General features: G+C 46.7%; 1 protein-coding gene across 3 annotated transcripts in view; it reads right to left on the bottom strand.

The window, feature by feature from the left end:
• Positions 1–19708, bottom strand: part of ARHGEF11 (Rho guanine nucleotide exchange factor 11) — a 1841770-nt gene that overhangs the window by 1155567 nt on the left and 666495 nt on the right. The gene's annotated exons all lie outside the window — the stretch shown is intronic.

Here is a 19708-nt window from a genome sequence, read left to right as displayed (position 1 = left end):
AGGCCTCGGGGCGCACCCTGGTCTTATTTTTGAGGGAAGCCGACAGAGGCCTCAGAGCGAGCTCCGGTATCCCACGATTCAGTAGAACTGGGTCTACAAACAGCCCCCACAGGAGGGGCCTCAGAGCATGCTCCGGTATCCACAGGCCCCTTACGGAGACCCTCAAAGAAAACTCTGATACAATTATTAGGCCCAACGGGCACCTCAGGGCGAACCCCGGTGACAGAGCGATCAACGCTCCGCCCGGCCCGAGAGGAACCTGGAAAGGTATCCCCCAGCCAGGGTGCTCTGAAAAGTAAAGAACTTACCGGGCGTTTTTTCTTCTCGTCGATGAACGCCTGAAAATGTGAAGGAGGAGTTCGTCGGAACATCTCCTCCCACCGCTCCAACTGACGTTGAAGGGCCCGGACCGAAAGGGAGTCGCAGTAATAACAGGAGTCCCAACGGTGATCCGGACCCAAGCACTCTAAACAAAGAGAATGGGGATCCGCCCTCGCCAAATGACGGTGACACAATGGACAATCTGGAAAGACTAGTTTGAACGACAGACAGACTAGTACACGATCGCTAGCGAGAGCCAGAGAGGAAAAAGGGAAGAAAATCTTCCGCGGATGCAAGTGCGTCCAGTCCCGAACGAGCAGAGAAAAGGACTGATGGGCAATGCAGAGCCAAGGTGGGTGGGGTTACGGCCGCATGCCAGGCCCCGCGCAGAAAGAGAGGAAAGACACATTTTAGAAAAACATTTTTTGGATGCTTTTTACAAAGTGCTCAGGTCCCGTCCCACACGAGGGAGAGATATCCCATAAGTATGGAGGAAAGGGGAGGGGACGTAGGAGTATGCCATTTTGCTCCTCCTTCAAAGTAGTTTAAAGGCCTCAGAACCTGATATTGTGATGTAATGAAGTATATTTTTGTGTGATATAGATTTCCTCCTTCTAGTGAATGTTTTATAAATGACTGAAATAAATTAATAAGTGTTTTACCAAGAAACCTTGAGTTTAAGAGTCTATTTGAATACTTGTAATTATAGATCTTTGTGTCCTTACAGCTCACATTCCCTCTTGAGATAAGCCTAACTGCTCAGCAGCGCTAGCACAAACCTTTGTAGTACAGACTTGTACCAAAGGTTGGTTTTGCCTACACCTGTAGTCATAGTTGTGTGTAGTGGTCACAAAGGGTACTGCATACAAACTTTACATAACAGCCTTGTGGCACCTGAGGCAATTGTTACTTTTATCCATATGACATGTTCTGCTACTCTCGGTTAATGTCTCCATGAATATTTTCACATACGTGTTATGAGCATAGCAAACGTCTTTGTTCTTCAATCAGTCCATTTGTGTTACGTTCATGCTACTAACTCGGCTGTCAAAAGAAAATGCAGCGTCGGGGCCTTTCAGTCATTTCAGTTGAAAGGGGCTTGGAGGGAGCACAGCAAATGTTACCAGTCTTGTAACACAACAAAATATTCCTTTCGCTCTGGGGCTTAAAATGAGTGCTTTGAAATGCTCGCCTTACAGCTGCGTTTGTTGGAGCCCTTTCAGCGGTCACTTCCCTGGGGAATACAGAAGTGTTATCACCTCGTGGCCTTTTAACACCGGTTCTTCCACATCAGCGTCTGACAAAGAGGGATTTAAAGATTTTCAATGGGCATTTAGTGTTTCAGCTCCCTGCTGGCTGGCGGTCTTGTGATAATAAGCGGCTATCAACTCCCAACGGGTGCTTCAGACTGTTTTCCGCTCTAAGCAATGTGCGGCCCCCAACCGTCATGTTGAAATGGGCCCCAACTCATCTTCAGCCAGGCCTAGGTAAAGAAAACACAAGTGTTACCAGATGGCTAGACTGGCCTACATTGAATATTGGCCAGTCTAGCCAGTAATAACACTTATGGTGCACAGTTGGTCTGGTAGAGAAACAGAACTTCGCTGTAGTTGATATTCTGTCAGAATAATTAACCATATTTGGGTTACTCCATACAAACAAGGGGAGATTTATCGCGTCTCCTATTTGCGGAGCCGCTGCCCCAGTAGAAAAAATCATAAGGGGCCTCACCAAATGTTTTGCCCCGGGCCTCACCACACCTTGTGACAGCCCTGCCCGATACTCTAGTGGCAGTTGTACATCCATTATAGCAGAAAGGAAGTATTGCAATCTGACAACCTACGTAGTGTGAAGAGCCCAAGAGGGCAACCCACTGTTTTGAGGGCAAAGAGAATTATTGCAGCCTGAAAAATGACCAACATGGGTGGGGAGAAAATCCTACCCAAAAGAGCTTTGTTTGGATTGGAACAGCCTTTTAAAATGTGCTACATTCTGCCATTCTCACTCTCCGGTAGAGTGAAAATGACTTTTTACTATTTCCGACTTGGAGGAAAAAAAATTATATCGCTTTAAAAAGTCCCTGCAGTCTTTCTAAAGCAAACTGTCACGCCCCTGCTGCACACGAGTGCACACAGGGGCCGACAGGCACGTTTAGGCCTGACAAAAGCCATGGAGGATGAGGCAGGTAGGGGTGTGCATGCGTGCATAGGTTTCTGTTGGTGCTTGTGACAGGAGTGGGGGGTGGGTACAGAAATCAACGGTGGGGAGCAAAGGAAGGGAGTAAAGGAGCGGTACAGGTGGGGAAAGAGGTTGGGGTGAAAAAAAGGGAAATTCCAGAATATTGAGGGTCACACCAAAATGGGTCGGGGAATAAAATTGTCTTTTCTGTGCGTGAATCAATATTTGAGAATTTCCCATAGAACCAACTCTTCTACCTGCGAATCCAGGTGGTTTATATTAGTACCAAAATCATGTAGCCTTTCCTTAAGGTCCTCCCAGCAGAGAACGAAAAAAGATATTGAAGTGTGTTTGTGTGTTGGTTGGTCTGCTGCGGCCACTTTCTGACTTATTTATTAATTATTTTATTTATTTGCTTATACCGTACCGGAAGCCCGCAGGCATCAGGGTGCCAACATTGAGACAAGGAACAGGAACCTACAAGGTAACAGGACACAAAGTGAAACATAAGGGAGCTGTCAGGGAAAGACTTCTTACTCCAAGACTGGTATTACCTGAACAGGTGAACTTAAAGTTTCTTACGTAAGATAGTGTATGTGGCCTCTAAACTGAACTGTAAAGGTAAGTTATTCCATTTACTTGCAGCCTTTATATGAAAGGCTTTGCCCAGTCCTTTTGTTTACTTGTGCGGTGCGACCGTAATTGGGCCCTGTGCTTTCCGATCTGAGGGTTCTGCCTGGTACATAGCGAACAATCTTTTCTTTAAGGTATGCTGGTGCTTTCCCGTGTATACACCCGTGTACGAAGGTCAGAGCCTTAAACTGGATTCGGTCTTCCACAGATAACCAATGCAGTTCTCTTCCGTCTTCACTAATATGTGCCTTCTTGGTTTTCTTTTTTATGATTCTTACTGTATTATTCTGCAACATTTGGCATTTTGCTAGGCACCATTTCTTTGCCCCTAACAGTAGTACATTAACATAATCCAGCCGTGACAATATGGTTGCTCTGCCGATGGATGCACAGTTTTCCTCGCTCAGGTAAGGTCGAATTGCCCTGAGGAGCCGTAAATACTATGAGCAGTTCTTACTCATTTGCATGACCTGAGCCTCAGCGTTTCTATTTGCAATGTGTGCATTTTATAACATTTATAGTTAGGAGCTGTCCCGAAAATGGGTTGCTGTCTTTGGGTTAGTCGTTCTCCCTGCATTTGCCATTGTCACAAGGACACAGTTTGAAATTAAATGGGCCTTTTGACATAGTTGCGCCTCCATTGTTTGACAGTGGATGGGCATTAGTCTGTTAAGATGTCTTGGAAAGTCCCAAATTACACAGAGGTTCTGGAATCAGTCAAAGCAAACTAAATACGGAAATAAGCAAAGTGCAAGGCAAAACTCAGCTTTATTATCATCAAAATAAAGCGAGGACAGCATACAAGCATTGAATTTGTGGAGCTCTCACTTGTTACATAAAAAGAACAAGTTACTCTCTTACCTGGCAACGTTCTTTCGAAGGGATGGTCTGATGACGTATTCCATATCTATGACAGTAATCGCCACAGCTGTGCTGCTTCGGAAAATCTTTCTGCGTCCTGCGTGGATGACGTCGATATGCCACCCTCGAGGACCTCTTCCGACGGCCAACGTCACTGGATGTTATAAGTAGGACGCACAATGCCCGTAGCCTCAGTTGTAGTTTGTTCCCAGAACGTGTGGCACCAGTCTTCTGCCAGTCTGACCACACAAAGCCTTGCGGAAACGTAAGCTGCAATCGCATAAGAAATTCTGTAGCGGGGAAGGCAGGGAGGGAGTGATACGGAATACGTCGTCGGACCATCCCATCGAAAGAACATTACCAGGTAAGAGAGTAACTTGTTCTTCGAGGGGATTGGGTCCTCCGACGTATTCCATATCTATGACAGACTCCCAAAGCAGTACCAATGCAAAGAGGTGGGAAAAGAATTTAGAAAACAGAAATTTAGAATGCCCAATCAAATTGCAGAGTAAAGGATCGCCTTGCCAAAGGCCAGATCCTTCCCCTGGATGGAATCGAGGGAGTAGTGATGTACAAAAGTATGCACCGAAGCCCAGGTGGCTGCATCACAGATGTTACGAATAGGAACACCCCTTTGTAGGGCAGTAGAGGCAGCCATACCCCTGATAGAATGGGCCCGTAAGCCGACCGGTGGGTCCTTACCCGCCAAGCGGTAACACTCAGATAGCCAAAATAATCCAGCGAGACAAAGTCCGTTTCGTCACAGCTTGTCCCAAACGCTTTCCAGCGTAACCAATGAAGTTGATCGTCCACTCTGACCCGGGACATGAGTGAAATATAAAAGCTTAACGCTCTCCTAGGATCAAGCCTATGGAGCCTCCCCTCTTCCTTACCAGGATGTGGAGGAGGATAAAACGCCGGAAGAACAACCTTCTGGCCTAAATAAAATTCCGACAGCACCTTCGGAAGAAAGGAAGGACGAACTCTAAGGACAACCCTGTCCATATGAAACACAGTGAAGGATGGCTTAACTAAAAGTGCATGTAACTCACTCACTCAACGAGCGGAAGGGACCGCAACCAAAAATACAGTTTTAAGAGTTAACAGTCTCAAAGGGCATGAATGCAAAGGCTCAAACGGAGCACCCATCATAAACTTGAGAACAAGGTTCAAATCCCAACCGGGCACCTGGAAAGGTGACGGAGAGAACACATTAGTGAGCCCTTTCAGAAACTGAGAAATTAAAGGAATTTTAAAATAGGAACACTCTTCAGACGAGCGCTTAAATATGGACAGCGCCGCCAGGTAACCTTTACATGTACCCACTTGAAGGCCCCTGTGGGCCAAAGAAAGCAAAAAAGACAGAACCATGGGGATGTCACATGCAAAAGGATCCACATTCTTAACCCTGCACCAGTCGCAGAACTTACGGCAACGGTACAGGCACTTTGTTGCGGGTCGTCTGGCCGAGAGCAACACCTCCATCACGTCTTCAGGGAGGTCCCAATCCTTATACCTCAATCTTTCAGAAACCAAGCATGAAGGTTGAGGGATCGGACCTCTGGATGGAGAACCTGACCCCCCTCCCATGAGAGCAGATTGTCTCGGTAGGGAAGACGACATGCAGGACAGATGGATAAGTCGAGAAGGTCCGGGTACCATGTCCTCCGGGCCCACGCCGGAGCAATGAGGATCATCCAGGAACCGAACCTCCGTAACCTCCGCAGTACTTGCAGGATGACGGGGACTGGAGGAAACGCGTACAGCAGTGGGAATGACCACTCCACCACGAACGCGTCTCCTAAAGCTCCTTTTGGAGGAAATTCCCACGAGCAGAACCTCTCACACTTCCGGTTGACACTGGAGGCGAAGAGATCCACTTGAGGGGTCCCCCAAAGGGCGAAGATCTCTGGGAGAATCTCCTGAGCCAACTCGTGAGAGATCGCGCTCTGCCTGCTCAGAGCGTCCGCCGCCTCGTTTTCGTCTCCGGCCAGATGAACTGCCGAGATCGAAACTTCCTGCTGGATTGTCCAGAACCAGAGCTGCATCGCATCCCTGCACAGAGGAAGTGACCCTGCCCCCCCTTTTTGTTGAGGTAGTGCATGGCCACCGTGTTGTACGTCAGGATCAGGACTTTCTTCCCTCGCACAGTCGGCAGAAAAGCCTTCAGGGCTAGCCTGATGGCCCGCAGCTTCAACAGATTGATATGGAGTCTGGACTCTGACAGAGACCAACGACCGCTGGCATGAGCTCCCCATCCCGTGAGGGATGCGTCTGTCACGATCGTCACCTCCGGCCAGGGTAGCCAAAATGGAGCCCCTTCATCAGATTGTCTTCGACGGCCAACCACGGAAGGTCCTGGGCGACTGAGGACGACACGTTAACAGTTCCGACATCCTGCCGGAGGACTGAGACCACTGGAGCTTGAATGCCCATTGCAAATATCTCATCCGCAACCTGGCCTCCGGCACCAGAAGAATGCAGGATGCCATGAGACCAAGCAATCTCAAGAACTCGAATGCTGAAAGACTCTGGGCAAGCTGAAACTTGTGCACCATCTGCTGAATGTGAAGAGCCCTCACCTGGGGAGGAAAACACTGCCCCAGGGACATGTCGAGCACTGCTCCGAGTTACTGGAGCCTCTGAGTTTGTGTCAAATGGGACTTCTTTAAGTTGAGGGAGAAGCCCAGCTTGTGGAGGGAGTGGCAGGTGACTGACAGAACCAGGACGTGCTCGGGAGAGAGCGCCCTGATCAACCAATCGTCCAGGTAGGGGTAGACGTGAATCCCCCCTTTCCTGAGGTGCGCTGCCACCACTACCATGAGCTTGGTGAAAACCCTCGGGGCGGAGGTCAATCCGAACGGCAGGACCCGAAAAAGTGTGAGTCGCCAACCGTGAACCTCAGGTACTTCTTGTGCTTTGGATGTATCGGCACATGAAAATAAGCATCCTTGAGGTCGAGAGACACCAGTCCTGAAGCTGAAGGACCTGAAGGACTTTAGAGAGAGTAACCATCTTGAACTTGTCCTTCCTGAGGAGTTTGTTCAAACCGCGCAAGTCCATGATGGGTCTCAATCCCCTGTCATTCTTGGAAATCAAAAAATAAGGGGGATACCATCCCTTGTTCCTCTCCGCTACAGACACCAGTACTATGGCGCCTTTCTCCAGCAGGGATTGAATTTCCTGTGCAAGGAGCGGATCCGGACTCTTCAAAGAGATTCCCCGGTGGATTGTCTTGAGGCCTCTGCCGGAAAGGAAGACAGTAGCCGTGGGTTATGATCTCCAGAACCCACACATCTCAAGTAATGGCGCGCCACTCTGCAAGATGCTGCGCCAGCCTTCCCCCAACCGGCGAACCATGGGACATGGCTTCATGACTGAGCTGAAGCGGCTGAGGCGTTGCCTGAGGGCAAAGAGGCAACAGCCCAAGTGGCCGTGGCACCTCGAGTACCTTGTTTTCCACCTCTGGCACTCCTACGGTGGCCCCTTTGACTGGCAGCTCCTCTCGCTTTACCAAAGGATGAGTAATAACGAAAGGATCCTCCCCTCCATTGCTGTCCCCTAGGACGAAAAGGCGGAGGTTGACAAACTGCAGCGCCCAACGACTTTGCTGCAGCTTTTGAGGTCTGCAACCTCTCAAGGCTCTCGTCAGCCTTGCTGCCAAAAAGATGTACACCATCAAAGGGCATGTTGAGGAGCCGGGCTTGCACATCAGGAGCAAACCCCGACTTCCGCAACCATGCAAACCTGCGTATCACGGTGCTCGCCACCATGGACCGGCTGACGCAATCTGCCATGTCCAGTCCCGACTGAACGGCCTCACACATAGCATCCTTGTCATCCTGTATCACAGCAAGAAAACCATCCCGTTCGTCCCCTTCGGGAATATGTTCAGCCGCTAAGGAAACAGTTCCACAGAGTGTGCGTGAAACGTGACAAGGCACATACGGAGTTGGCTGCCTGAAGAACCATACCCCCTGAAGAAAAAACTTTCTTCGCCCAACCATAAAAACGCTTGTCGTCCCTATCAGGAGGGATGGTATGATACAACGCCTGCTTTGCTGGGGCCGTAGCCACCTGCACCACCAAACTCTCCAGAGTGGGGTGCGTGGTCAAGTAGCAGGGGTCGCTACTGGCTGGGCGGTATTTTCGCGGCAAAGACTTGCCCACTGCCGGGAGACTCTCTGGAGCAGTCCAAGACGCCGCCATTCTCCTTTGCAGAGCCATATGGAACGGCAGTACCGGGTCAGTTGGTGGACCTTGGTCGAGGAGATCCGTCAGGTCATCCTGCAGAAAATCTCCTGGTGGAGCAGACCACCCCAAGTACTCGGTGACCCTCGACATAAGGCGCCGGTACGAGGACTCGGCATGGGTGCTAGGCTCAGGCCTACAGAACTCCACCTCCGGAGAGGTGTGCAGACCACTGGCGTTGTGCAGTGACTGACGCAGGTCCTCCATCTGGCTATGTCCAGAGATAATCTCGTCTGGTACCGTATCAGGAACCATCCCATCTTCAGAACCCTCATCCACCTCAGAAATATAATCAAGATGGTGGAAAGTGGGCACAGAATGGGGGACAAAGACATGTTTGGCCTTGGCCAGAGCCTTTCTAGGGTGTTCCACCATGCCACGGGATACCTCCGACAAAACAGCCTCGAAAGGCGTTGAGTGAAGTGACGTCGAGCGCGGCGCCAACAGCATCGACACAGGCCTCGAGAGCGGAGCCCCGAGCGTGTCCTTCGACAGCCTGGGCACCGTTGACGACTTCCTCGGCGCCACAGGCGTCGACGTCTTCTTCTAAGACTTCACAGGTGCACACGGTCTCGAGGGCGTCGAGGACCGGGACCTGGAACGATCATGACTAGAACGATTCCCCTTGTCTGAGCGGGACATTTCCCGCAAATCGTGCAGCCCACCCGAGCCCGAAGGCGTACGAACGGTGTCTCTAGTACGGTCACACCCGACCACACTCGGAGGCGCGGACGGACCGGTGCCCTGCGATTCAAGAATCGCCAACATTTTCTTACCGAAGGAAGCCCATTCCTCCGGAGTCGCATGCTTGGTGGTATAAGCAACCCGCCGACGGGCAGAGTACTCTGATGAGGACAGGGAAGGCGACCGATGACGGCGCTTCCGGGAGTGCCTTGAAGAGGCAGAGGAGTGGCGGGACCCACTCCGGGACTGAGACCCTTGAGACCTACGACAACGATGCAGAGAGTCGCCCCTCGAATCATCCGTCGAAAGCCCAGTGGACCTCGACTTCCGGGGCTTGGACACCTTACCGACCGACAGCTTCTTCTTACGCTCCCGCAAGGCCTTGGACGTAAGCGACTGGCAGTCGACACAATCATCCGTGTCGTGGGCCTCCCTGAGGCACCAGAGGCAGGCGTCGCGCAAGTCCGTCACCAACATCTTGGACCCGCAGTCCCCACACTTCTTGAAGCCCAGACGCAGGGTGGAAGAAGAGGAAGACATCCCGATAAACTTCACAACGAACAGGTTCGAAGAACCGAAAGAACAGAAACTCCAAAGAGTCGAGGCGCGCCGAGATCTCCGAAGCGAACACGTCGCGGAAAAAACTGAACTGAGGCTACGGGCATCGTGCGTCCTACTTATAACATCTAGTGACGTCGGCCGTCAGAGGAGGTCCTCGAGGACGGCGTATCGACGTCATTGACGCAGGACACAGACGCCAAAAGATTTTCCGAAGCAGCACAGCTGTGAGGATTACTGTCATAGATATGGAATATGTCGGAGGACCCAATCCCCTCGAAAGGTTTAGTTGAGTTTGCAGTTTGGGACTTGTTCTATGACTCTTCAGCCTTGCTGGAAGTGAAGGTTTATTATGTACAAACGAGACATGCTAGGTCTGAGTCACCATTAAGTGTATAGAATAGAAAATAATTACTTTAAAACAAATAGCAATTCACATCTCATTTAACTCCTTTAAAAACAGCAGATTTGTCTTCCTTAGACTTAGGAGCATTTCTTCCATAATCTTTCAGTATCGTAGTTCTAGCGATTCACATCTTTAAATATAATTGGTGACTCCAAAATAGTCAAAGCAAATCAAAAATCAAACCAGGGGAGATGCGTTCTTTGGGTTTTATTTAGTTGAACTGTCTTTAGTTGACCTGAACATTGTAGACAAATGGAACCAGTAAATATACACTTAGAGTTCTCTCTATAATTACAGCGCTACTGTTGGTGCGCCGCTATGCTGACTACAGACATATGTATGCCCTTCAGTGTGACTAATAGATTTTTATTCCAATTTTGTTTCCATTCTTTCGGATCTCGCTCATCTCTGCCCTACAATTGGTGATGATGTTTACTTTACATGAGCTAATGTCTCAATAACTGATATATATGAGTTGTTTTACTGTTCCTATCCATGTAATATAACAATGGTACTTCATACTGGAACTATGTTATGCCATGTTTTTGTTGCAACCTTGGTTTGGCTCCTATGTTGGATTTTATATATGGGACTCTGATCAACTACATACAATTGTTATGAGTACTTGTTAATTACCATGATTTTTAAGCATCAGCCTCAGAAGAAGAGCCAAGTCTCGAAACATGTGTCAGGCTGACCTAATCTACAATTAAATATTGTACAACTGTACATATTAAATCACATTGTTTGGCGCAGTGTAATTGTCTAACCTTATCTCACTCTAGAGTTTGGTGTTTCTTTTTGTTGGCAACCTGGTCTTGCCGTTCGGTTAGATGGTTTTACATCCCCTAGAAGGGGGCTGTGGAAAAATCTCCATGACAGTTGTCATGATGGGGTCTAAAATGCTCCATGTATCACTTAGAGTGGCAAGTGGCACCGCTGGGCAGCTGTTTCTGACTGTGAGCTGCTGCTCTCCTTCACTTAACGACCACGCAGGTGGAGCAATTGGAACACAAATTAGCTTGCCACCATCATTCTGGTAATAGCCACAGCATTTATTACCCCTACGGTTCGGCCATGTGTTTTTTAGCCTAAGTCGCTCGATTTTAGAAAAATTTCCTACGGACCTTACCCGAGTTTTCGTCCATTAAATGCACGCGAAAACAGGCATCAGGGAGCTGCCATTTTGTGATAATCCTATCATTTCCCCCCATCGCCCTGGCTGACCTGCTTTTACGGCACTAAATCATATCCTCCGCCCCTGAGCCTGTCATCAGCAGACGCGTACCGCCCATTTCACAACGCCAAAGCACGTCTCGTGTCAACATTCGCTGCGCTTCAGCTAATGACGTGTCGCCATGGAAATTCCATTCCTCTCTCTGTGTTACTTTGAGTATTCTGTGACTCGTTTCTGTGCTCTGGTCAGCTACCTTCGTTGCTTGTAGCCCGTGTGAACAGATAACATTACCATCGCTATAAATTATTTTAGTATGTTTAACACACAATGGCTACAATAATGCCCTACATGTACGAGCCCGAGTATACCGAGGAGGAACTACTGGAAAGGGAAAGACGCGAAAACGATGGGTCTTCGGATGACAGTTGGGAGGACGATTCAACAGCTGAAGAGTCTGGACCTAGTCACATGGACGGTGTTTCCACCTGGTGCACATGCAATCAGTGCGAGCTAATGCCAACCGAGGACGAGAACTACTGCTGCTGTGAAAACTCGGGATGCGTGGCCTACATTTCAGAAGGCGAGCCACGACCGCAATGCATCACCGAGCTGCCAGACTTCAGGGCAGCCTGCCTCACACGGTCCGTGTTGAGGATAATGATGGTGCTTATGCACGAACTTCGCACAACTGTTCGTCCTCGTAATCTGAGTAACGAGTAAGTATACTCTGCTTGTCATGCCACTCCTATTTCATGGTCTTCTACTATATCCAAAATTACATATACATATCATTGTAACGCATGAAAGTCGTTCAATAGTGTGCAGTGTCTAGATAGCATTTGTCCGAGCAGAATGCCATTAGTTACAAGAATTGTCATTGACAACCAACGTTTATTAAACTTATCTTGGTCATTTAAAAACAGTTTGTTTCATTCCTTTTCACAGGTGCTACAGGCTGGTGGCCTATTGTTCCTTTACATGGTGGCTTCACAGGAGGCTTGGACACCGCGTTCAAAGAGTGATACCCCGCCTGTGCCGTTCGTGCCATAAGAGAAACGTTCCCGAGTGACAGCGGTCAGTACAGGGGATTTTCTCTCGCTGTGCTGCAACCTGACCTGTACAATGTTTAAAGTCTTGTATTTTTGTGTCATCAAAATAAGATACAAAATAAAACACCACATATATTTTAACAACGGTTGTTTCGATTTTTTTAAATGAATCTAGTGTGTCTCCATTCAAGGATGGATGTCAGACATCTGTGCTCCGAATGGGTGAAGGTCAGGTTGCTGTCAAGCAGGGTGGTCACTATCTAAGCTAACCAAATATATTATCAATAATGCATGCACTAAATAACACTTGTTCAAAGTCTTTCAGTCGGTTATGTCTCTATAAAAGTCACACATATATCTATACTATCAATTAACATTGGATTATATAGGCCTTAAGTTAAGGGTCATGACCACTATAATACACTATTTGAAGTGTGGGTCTGTGCTCACAAGAATCTCCGGTATGTGGCATTTGTTATTGATAGGCAACGATATACTGCAGTAGGGGTCTAATGTTAGTTGGGGATCTGCTAGGTGGGCATCATGGCGTGGTCAGTGGTCTGGCACATGAAGATAATACCTTGCAGGGACACAGGGTCAGAATGGCAGTAAGTTTCCACTGGCGAGGGTGCGTGGGCAAGCACACGTTTGTGGAGATGAACGAGCTATGTGCTTAGTTGAGGCTGGTTCACATGCAGGACCGTGATCTCAGAGGAAGCGTGATGTCTTATATTTATTAGCTGTTGCAAATATCTCTGAAGTTTTCCAGTCAGAGTGGGAACGAGGGTGGGGGCCATGTGCTCTGCGCAGTGAGGCCTGGTCACCAAGATGGAGTGGAAAGGGGGGTACAAAAATGGATGCCCCGTGTCCTGCTCAGTGGTCCCATCTACGCGATTGTCATCCAAAGTTAACTTCACATAAGGGCAAGGGGCGAACCCACTACTGGAGGCACTTGGTACGAGTTTCTACTGAGAAGTAAAGGGTGAGAGGGGCCTGATGGCCCCTCGCTCCCACACACTTGCCTGCACGCCCCAGGCCCATCCATCCCACCCCCCTCTATCAAAGGCGGTTCGCACCCGGGGATGAGCGTTGGCATGGGGGGCTGTCACGGGCGCAAATGGCCAAAGTGCCAAACAGCATGTACACTTCAAAAGGTATCCCATGCCCAGGGGCCATCGCTCACATGGCCTCCTCAGACCCCGTGTCTCCAGGCAGGCCTCCCCTGAGGCAGGCTGCCCCCCTGCAAACCACATAATACCACGACATACACACGTCATTCATTCACAAACACACCCCTGTTTCTAATACTTTATAAACCACTTGATATGTCTCATGAGAACATCTTTGTGCTTTGCAAGTCAACTCCTGAACTTTCTACCCGAGAAGCACTGAGAACTATGCTAATCTGCTCGCTGTCGTGCTATCTGTGACCGCTTCGAGCAAACTCATCAGTGTGCTACCTGTGGCCATCTACCTGTTCTCCTGCAACATACTGCTCGGCCTGCTGAATCCAACTGTTTGTTGGTCAAGGTAAGGCCATGTATCCTAGTCATATTTCGGTCATTTCTACATTTCTATCTATTTGCGATTACAGTACCCAATAGAGCTATGGTCATTGGTCTCATTGCTATTGACGTGAGTTTCAATTGTTATGCTATCAATAGATCTATTTATTTTCATCTGTGTCAATTGTCGTCGAATTATATCCTTCGGGGGCCCAGTCTATAATGTAAGCATGTTTCCTTTTCGTGCAAGACAGAACATCCAAGGGACGAGTCACAGGTTCAGAGTTTAGTCACATAATTAAAAAAAATGTCTGTAACTTATGCAAATACTAAACCGCACATGAACTGGTATAGTTCCGGCGACCAAAACAAACCCTGCATTGAGCATGGTATGGTTCATTTACTTTTTTGACATTTTTATTCATCAAGGTTTTATAATAATCTTGATATTTACTTTTCAGAATTTTCAACAATGCCTGCCTGTTCGATTAGCGGTTGCCCTTCTAAGACCCATGCTAAATCTGAAGGCACTACAATGCATGTATTCCCGAAAACTGTTGATCGAATAAGAGAATGGGTCAGACATTGCGGATATCCACTGGATGAGCTGGAAAGTAGAGTCCAACAAGTCTTTGAGGACAAGAGGGGTGATCGATACCGCATCTGCAGCCGGCACTTTCCCTCGAACATGTACACCACATCTTGGGTAACAAAGAAGAATAAATGGCGATCGACACGAAAATTGCTCGCAAACGCTATTCCCACTCTATTCGTCCACATTCCGCCACTGGTGAGTCAATTATCTGTTTTTAGCTTTAGGCCTTGCGGTAGTGTGTAGGTAGCCGAATGGATTCATTGATATTTTAGGTGTTTCCAATTTGTAATACTTTCGACATTGATATGAGTGTATAGCTTTTTGAATAATGACATTCATCAATATATTATTTTTAGAATTCAAAACCCACAAATGAAATCTATATATGGGCACGGGGAAATGTGCTATATTGCCCATTACTCAAATATTCTGTCTCCTTACATGGCAATTTTAAATATTGGCATTTCATTATCAAACAATAATTTACCTTTACAACTTCTTGACTATCCCTTGAATCTGAAGCAAGAACATTCTACTTCCGTGACATGCTCGCAGTTATCAACCACTTCTAGCACGTATCAGGTAATCATACTTGGCTATTCCGCTACAGACTTGTTTTATGCATGTCAAGTAATAGTTTGTATGTATCGTGTGATTATTTTACCAATTGTTTGGTTAGTGCTTTCCAATTGATATACACCTTAGTTGTCGTCCCCTGGTGTTTGTTTTCAGTTATAATTAGTGTTATCCATACTAATGCAAGTACTGTCTTTCAGGGAGATGCTGAAGCGTCCACCACATTGACAACAGCCCTAGATGTTCCTCAGCAGCACGAGGTATGGAAACTGACAGCTCCATCGACCGTGATCATCAGAACTGGAACACTTCTCGTTTGATTGTTCTACACCATGTTTCAATCGTGGTTAGCCATTGATATGTACCTGTGCGGTCGACCCCAAGTGTGTGTTGTGTTTTCAATATTGTAATCCTTACTAATGCAAATACTATGTTTCAGGCAGTTGTTGAAGCGTCAACCCACGCACTTGATGCAGAGCCTGACATTCAAGTAATTCCAGGGGAAACGGGACCATGCGGATACGAATCGGCGCAACAGCTTTCGGAAGTGCGCACCACATTGACAACAGCCCTAGATATTCTTCAGCAGCACGAGGTATGGATCCTAACAGCTCCATCGAGCGTGATCATATAACGGGATTCCATTTGCTATACTTTCTTCGCTATTAACGCGAGTACTGTGTTTCAGGGAGACGATGCAGCTTCCACTACAATCACAAGATCCCATTTAGATGATGCAGATGTAAAGAAATCGGAGAAATAAGTCGATTAAATCTGATCATATTTAAATATTCCTTGATTCTTTTAGACAATGCAACATTTGTGGTTATCTCTTTATATGTACCTGTGCCGTCGACCCCAAGTGTGTGTTATGTTTACAATATTGAAAAGCATACTAACGCAATTACTGTGTTTCAGGGAGTTGCTGATGCCTCCTCTTCAATACAATCATTCGTGGCAGTCCATGCAGAGCCAGCGGTATGGATACTGACAGCTCCATCGAACTAGGTCATCAGAGCTCGAATACTTGTCGTTTGATTGTTCCACACAATGTTTAAATCGTGTTTGGCTATTGAGATGTACATGTGTGTTAGTCCTCACGTGTGTTTTATGCTAACAATATTTTGATACACAGTAATGAAAATACTATGGGAGTCGATGGAGCCTCATTCCATGCGGTCTATGCGGACACAGAAAATATAGTCGTTGCAGCGCAAGAGGAAGGGGAGACATGCGGATACGAATCGGAGCAACAGCGTACAGATGTTGAAGGTCGAGCCAAAAAAGTTGCAAAGAAAAGAAACAAAAATAAGGTTAGTTAACTTTCGAAATTTTTTTGTGCTGGGGACTATTTTATGTTTGTTTCCAGTCAATTGTACTATACTTTATCTTGTGTTTAAACTGAACATCCCTTTTCCAATCTGTCCTCTAGTTACCCGTGGGTCTACGAACTATACATACACAGACAGTGAAGCGAATGAGAGATGTTGCTTGCCAGACCATTTACACTATGGAGGCTATGGAGGAACTATTAATTCAGACGCGGCGTGTTGAGACTCGGGATGCTCATGTCCAATGGCCAGAAAATGAAATTAATGTGTCCGGAGAATCCAGCAAAGTTGTATTGGACCATTGCTACAGTACGACCACACCACCGCAACAACATGATACTGGATGTATTGAAGATAGCTCTGAAGTAGTCGCAGATCAATTCACACAATCTACACCCGCCAAAAAATTGCCACCAAAAAAGCGGTCGACATTGTTGTGTTCTCCCATCAATGTTGAAGTAGCAGATGTTGAAATGACAGAGAATGAACCAGCAGCAGCATTCACCGACGCATCAGAACTTGATAGCAGCGATATTTCTTTCAAATGTGGTGATATGTCCTCAACATCACAGGCCGAAACAACTTTGACGCAGGATGACAGTCTAATGAAAGAGGGCAAATACTTAGTATTCAACAGTTGTTTGATGGATATTATAAGTATGCTGAAATGTGGGCATTCCGTCAGAGGGAAAGTATGGGGGAAGCCATTGATTCATGCGACTCGTCAAAAACAAGGCAGTAACGTCACAATACATGCCGCCTGTAGATTAAATCATATGTTCTCATGGTCTGCACAACCGATGCTGGGGAAACTGCCAGCAGGCAATCTACTGTGTGCAGCTGTATTACTTTTTAGTGGCTCCAGTTTTAGAAAGTTAGAGTCTTTCTTTCAGTTTGTGGGACTCCATTTCATTTAAAAAACGCAGTACTACAAATACCAACATGATTATCTGTTTCCGGCCGTCAGTGATGCTTGGAAAATTGAACAATTGTCTCTAGCAAGTACATTCGAAGGCAAACGATTCAGGCTAGCCAGCGATGGACAGTGCGACAGCCCTGGATTTTCTGCAAAGTACTGCACCTACCACTTTCAGGACATGGATAGTAAGAAAATTGTGAGTTCGGTGGTCGTGCAGGTAACACAATGTACATCCTCAGTGGCCATTGAGAAACTAGGATTTATAAAATCAGTGGAATATCTGCAATCGAGGGGAATGCACATCGACATCATAGCCACGGACAGACACGTTTCAATTGCCAAGACAATGAGAGAGCAGTTCCCACATTAAACATCAATTTGACATATGGCATCTTGCTAAATCAATCAATAAGAAAATCTAGGCTGCAGGGACAAAAAAAGGTTTGGAAAGTATTTCAGAGTGGTCCCAGTCTATCAGCAACCATCTTTGGTGGAGCTCCAAAACTTGTGAAGGGTCAGTGGAAATACTACTTGAAAAATGGCGTTCACTGATGCACCACTGTACCAACGTCCACCGCTGGCCAGAAAACCTACATTTCCACCAATGTGAACATGGCCCTTTGTCCCCAGTGGAGGCAAGGAAGAAGAAGTGGTTGAATCCATCTTCACCGACACACAAAGCCATTGAGAAGATTGTTTTCGATAAAACTCTATCAAGAGATTTGAGGGGACTGACAGAATTCTGTCACACAGGAGGTTTGGAGGTGTTCCACAATATGTGCCTAAAGTAGAGGCCAAAGCGCTTGCATTTCAGCATACAGGGTATGAGACATAGGACTCTACTTGCCGTCTTGGCCCAGAACGAGAATCTCGGCCGTGAACAATCTAGGACTACGGGTAATGTAACGATGCCTCGCTACACCAAGGCCTTTTCAAAAAGAAGTAGGCAATGGGTGATCAAACCAGTCTATGAGGAAATGGAGTTTGACTTTGTCAAAAGCCTTATTGTTGCTGTATTAGAGAAGCACAGATATGGAATTTTGAACGTTTCTGTGCAGAGCACTGATCCATTGCCACCCAACATTGCCACTGTGCCATGTCCACCCAAAGGAGAGCTGGTTGTGAAGTACAAATCCCGGTTTAAATAATTGTAATACGATTGTCTTTTTGTAAATAAATGTGTTTGTACAGTGTGCATACAAAGTACGCTAACCCTAAATCCTACCTTCACCATCCTGGGTGCCATCTTTGAATTCTCTCTCTATTCACCTCATATTGCTGACCTTGTCTATATGTGTATGTATATATTTTTGTTGATTTAACAAATTTTCACAATCTCTTGTAAATGCTGCACACTGTTAACCGAGGGGAGGCTTGCGTATTGCAAATAATAAAACAAACAATAAATCTCACTTTCAACTCAACTCCTCGGGTACTTTATACTTTCCCTGACCTTCCCCAAAAAATGTAAAGTCTCAATAGTTATGGGTCTTTGGGGCTTCAAAGCTCGCAGACAACAAGGACAAAATTGGAGGCCTTAGAACGCGCTAAACGAGCCGTTGCAGATGGGAGAGAAGCCAGTTCGCATTTGCACATTGAGGCGCAGTACATAGATGGATTCGAAACTTCAAGTTCTAACAGATGGCTTTACTACGGGATGTTGCAAAGAAAGAATGTATGCTCATTTCTAGTGAAGGTCAGCGGCTTTCATTTTCAGTTCGCGCCCTGAAGAGGCCCACAACTCGCACTGGCAGTATAAGGTTCTATTGTTTTTTGACCTTGAGAGACAGGGACCATCCTGAAAGAACTTCATTTAAAGGGGGGGGGGGGGGGGGGGGGGGTGCAATAACGTAAGAGACGATAAGGCAGAAAATTCTGAAACTGGACCGAGTTTCATGTTAGTTCAGTATACGAAAAATCATTGTCAAGAGCACAGTGTGATTTACGGACTGCATCACGCAGAGACACAATGGAAATTGCAAATATAATGTAAGTAACTCTTTAGACGCTTTTATACCGGAATGAAGAATTAATGAATGGATGCATGAATAAATGAATGAAGAGCTTGGAAAACGTTTGTGGGATCGTCCTTGTAGCGGGCACATGGGCATGCAGGTCCACATTCCACACGCATGTAGACAAAAAGTAGTTTCTCATTGTGTACTAACCTCGATTTATTTTGTTACTTTTCACATTGATTTTAGAGCCGAACATACTACATTGCACTATCCTTGAAAGCAAATAGTTTCAGCTCGGCCGTAATAAATAAAATGAATAATATTAATAAAGATAGGCTGGCGAGACTAATTATAAATTTTATGTTTTCAAAACAGGTATATCCTTCCCTTTTGCTACTGCCACCAGTTTCAGACACCGGCAGATGGTTTTTTCAACCGCCAGCTGCAGCTTAATGTAAACAACTGGACAATTCTGATGATTTTATGGGACGATCGCCAAGGGCCCATATGCCCTTACGCGGTACTAGCGGCTAGAAGCAACATATCAACCTTTACGCTGGCCTAGTGCCTACTTGATGGAACAGCCTTGCGGTTCAACGTGCGACAAAAGTGCTTTTTTTAACGAAAACCAACACCCTGTGTACCATAAAGGAACAGCGCGTGACTCACGATAAACTTTTACGGATTTGAGGATAGAGATAAAAGA

Source organism: Ambystoma mexicanum, chromosome 1p (genome assembly GCF_040938575.1).
Source record: "Ambystoma mexicanum isolate Mex_15411 chromosome 1p, UKY_AmexF1_1, whole genome shotgun sequence".
In the NCBI taxonomy this organism is placed as follows: domain Eukaryota; kingdom Metazoa; phylum Chordata; class Amphibia; order Caudata; family Ambystomatidae; genus Ambystoma; species Ambystoma mexicanum.
Note: the sequence above shows the minus strand (reverse complement) of the source record. Positions and strands in the feature narration are given on the sequence as shown.